This window comes from Camelina sativa, chromosome 2, assembly GCF_000633955.1.
Source record: "Camelina sativa cultivar DH55 chromosome 2, Cs, whole genome shotgun sequence".
Classification (NCBI taxonomy): domain Eukaryota; kingdom Viridiplantae; phylum Streptophyta; class Magnoliopsida; order Brassicales; family Brassicaceae; genus Camelina; species Camelina sativa.
In genome coordinates this window covers 10,069,019-10,072,926 of record NC_025686.1, presented here as the reverse complement: position 1 = coordinate 10,072,926, position 3,908 = coordinate 10,069,019, and the positions used below count along the sequence as shown (strand labels likewise).

Here is a 3,908-nt window from a genome sequence, read left to right as displayed (position 1 = left end):
TTTAGTCGTAATTTAGCGACTATTTTATGACTATATTGCACACCAAAATATGTAGTTGCTAAATAGTCACCAATTTAGCGACTAATATGCGACTTATAGTAAACGGTCGCTAAGAAGTCGCATATCAGTCGCTATTTAAGAAAATCATAATTTTCAAAATTTAATCCCAAACCCTTAACCAAACCCCAAGACCTAAATCATAAACTCTAAATCTTAGAAATTAATTCATAATTCATAAATTCAAAACTTAACCCCAAATCATAAACCTATACACCAAACCCTGTACTTTAAACCCTATATCTTAAATTTTAAACTTTTATAATGTATAGTATATAGAAATTAAATTATAAACCATTTAACCAAAATATAACCATTATGTGTATAAAATTAAATCTAATCTAAAACTATTTAGTGTATATATATAATTTAATACTTCCAAAAACTATTTACTTATAAAATTTATTAAATTAGTCATTGTAAAATCTGAAACTAATTGTTGATAAAAAAAAAACATAAAACTATATCATTTAGTCTGGGCTTTGAGAGGCTTTTGTACCACTTTGGATTTTGATATGAATTGAAAATTGGCCAACAAAAAAAAGAAATAAAAATCAACAAACAAAGAAACCTTCACCAACCTGTGCCTCTATTCCTCACACTACACTTAGAAAAAAAAAATCATCATCACTCTCGAAACTCTTTCGGAGAAACTCTCACTCTCATTTCTTCGAATCGCGATGACTCTGTCCGGCCAAACCTCCGACCGTATCTCCAGATCTAGAAGGGAAACTGGTTTCCGTGGGAGAAGGTTAGTTTGTTCTATCTCTATTTCCCCCTTTAAATCTGATTTTGGGATTAGGGTTTCTGGTCTACGTTTGTAATGACCTTAATCTTCGAATTGGTTTGAAGACGACATATAAGAAGCAGAAGCTGAGAGGTGAAGCGGAGGAAGACGGCATAGAAGACGAAAAAGCTAAGCCGTGGATTTATCGACGAAATTAGAAGTTGGGATCTCAAAACCGGGAAAGATCTGCTTCGATTCAAGTCGTGTGCTTCTCCGGCGCACAGCCGAAAACTTGGGTCGACTAAAGAATCAATTTTTCTATCAAGCAACAATGGGTCAAGTTCTCTTTTGCTCTCACACCTATCCTCTCCGACGTTCTTGAAGGCTTAGTAGTTGCTTTCATTTGTTATCCCTTCTTTTTTTTTTTTTTTCTTGTTCCGCTGTAGGAGCATAGATTTTCACTTTGATTCTGCTGAAAACGAGTTTGATTTATCTGCTTGATATCGGTAGCCAATGCTGATGTGATCCACTTAGTTGCCTTTTCGCGTTTCTCATCCCCTGTGTGATTGCAGATGAGGGAGGATAAGAAGTAGAAGAATGATGAAGGAGAAGTGAGGGAAGGAGTAGCGCATCAATAGCTTTGTTGCCACGCGGGTATATCTCTTGTCATTTCTTTCAAATGTCTAGCTCCATCTGTTTTGGTCTCCATGGAGGTGGGTTTCTTTTCTTTCAAAAATCCTGGAACTGCTTTGTTATTTCATCTTTTCAGAATTCTTGAGTACTTATGTGCAAAATTTTTTTGTTTTTTTTTTGCTTTCTTTGGTGGGTTTCTCTCAGATCAAGTGTCAGCTGTTTTGGTTGAGTCTTGTGGCTTAAAGAACTTAAGGCTCAACTCGGCTCTCCTCAGTGTCACCAAAGTCACCGAAGGTACTCAAACTAAGCTCTCTAAAAGCATATCACTTCTTTCACAGAGTCACCTCAGTTTTGGTGATTTTATATGATAAAATCTGGTATGTGTGTGTGTTGGTGTTTGTGTTTGTGTCTTTGAAGCTTATGGTTTGAACATGTGATTTTTGTTTACTATATTATTTTGTTGTTTGTGATCAATAGACTGGATTTGGAGAAGCTTGAAAGCGGTTGGCTGGAAGAAGATAGGTAAAACCCTTATGTTTATTTTATTACTCTTGTATTACTCTTCAATTCTTTGAAGTCACATTGTTGCATGCGTAAACCATCTGATTCAGTGTCCTATTGTTCTTAGGTCGAAGATGATGTTTGGCTTACAGAGAAAGCCACAGCCAAGCACACTCTTAGACAGAGCTCATGATGTACAACTTTATTTCAGAGCGTAAGGTAAACTTTCATTGGTTAAGACATTTTCTTATCCTATTGTATCTTTCGCTATTAAGGTACAATATATATACTTTGCTACTTATTGTTGTGAGACTTTTATTAAATCTGTCAAAGAGTCATTTGTTTAGAAGCCTCTGTTGTAATTTTTGTGAGGCTTTTTGTTGAATTTGTCAAGAGTTATTTGGTAATACCGATCTCTAGACACCTGTTTTATATGCACTCTTTAACTTGAGTCACCATTGTCGATCTTCTTACTCACACTCACGTTTTTAAGCTAGAAGACATGTTAGTTATAGTGAATTGCTTGTCCCGATTGTTTCTCATTTCTAGTCTCGATTTTGAAATTGTGTTATATTGATAATGGGAAATGAGTCCCCATGATACATTTTTTGTTTGTTTGTTCTGAAGGTACTTGAAGAAATGAGTTGCTCTTGGAACATTAATGGGAACTACCTAGGCTTCAATGATGGAATACAAAGCAATTGAGAATGTGCTACAAACCATTTATTATGTAGTTTTTCATCTATTCTTATTTTTAGTTATGATTTTTAATTTTATTTTGTAATACAATTTTTTTGTAATCATGGTTTATAATAATAAATATAGTACTCAAAAAATAATGTTTTAAAACATTATTCATAATTTAAATATATTTAAAACAATTAATAAAATATATGTAATTTGTATAAATACTGTATAAATACTGTATAAATACAATAATGTATAAATACTTGAATACAACTATAGTCAGTAATTAGTCGTCAATTAGTCACTAAATTTGGTGACTACATTATGACTATTTTGCGTTGTCGTAAAATAGTTGTAACGTGGTCGCTAAATTTAGTGACTATATTACGACTAAATTTACGACTACGCAAAATAGTCGTAATGTAGTCGCTATTTGGCGACTAATTTTACGACTATTTATTTTAGCGACTCTCGATTTACGACTACTAGTTTTAGTCGCTATTTAGTCGTAACACACCGTTTAGCGACCAAATAGTGACTAATAGTGCAGTCGCTATTTGCCTGTTTTCTTGTAGTGTCATGTAGAGTGAGGTAGACTTGTCTCATTCTGATATCACAACCAGCTTCGGTGGCCTGTCCAAGGCTTATGATATTGCTTCGAAGATCCGGTATGTAATAAACATCTATGAAAATATTATTTTCTCCGCCTTATGTTAAACAGAATGGAACACTTTCCTTCTATATTGACTCTTGAATTGTCGCCAAAACGTACCTTTCCTGTTACAGAAGGATCAAGTTTGCAGAACCAAGCAAGATTCCCTGTCATATGATTAAAAACACCATTATCTAAGTACCACAGCTTATCTGAAGCCGTGTCAAGATCTTTCGGTTTTACTTTCTTCTCATTGAGGTAGACCACCTCATGCATCATAAGAGATTCAGCTTCGCGTGTATCTTCTCCTTCTTTGTCTTCTTTGTCTTGTTCCTCTTGAATCTTGATGAGTTTAAATAGTCGATCTGGGCAATATGAAGCATAATGCCCAATCTTATCACACCGATAACATGTAATCATGCTCGTGTCTCCTGATTGATATCCATACTACTTTTGCTGATAACCATAATCTCTTTGTTGATAAGAGATACGTCCATAACCTCTTCCTCGACCGCGGCTTGCTCCCCTGCCTCGGCCTCCTTCTTGGAAATAAACAGGGGACTGGGACTCTGAATTAAGATACATGAGTTTGTTTTGTCCTTCTTGTGATTCTTCCTCATCATGAATCCGTTCCTCATAAGTTTTCAATCT

General features: G+C 34.8%; 1 long non-coding RNA gene across 5 annotated transcripts; it reads left to right on the top strand.

Moving 5' to 3' along the window:
• Positions 480–2,718, top strand: LOC104721457. 5 transcript variants are annotated; one of them, XR_757032.2, is made up of 7 exons: positions 488–808; positions 910–1,119; positions 1,357–1,497; positions 1,622–1,711; positions 1,895–1,939; positions 2,046–2,137; positions 2,556–2,718. It is a non-coding gene; the product is annotated as an uncharacterized LOC104721457 (long non-coding RNA). The 5 variants fall into 5 exon arrangements; XR_757033.2 differs by having other exon boundaries at positions 480–808; positions 910–1,497; positions 1,622–1,794; XR_757029.2 differs by having other exon boundaries at positions 485–808; positions 910–1,497.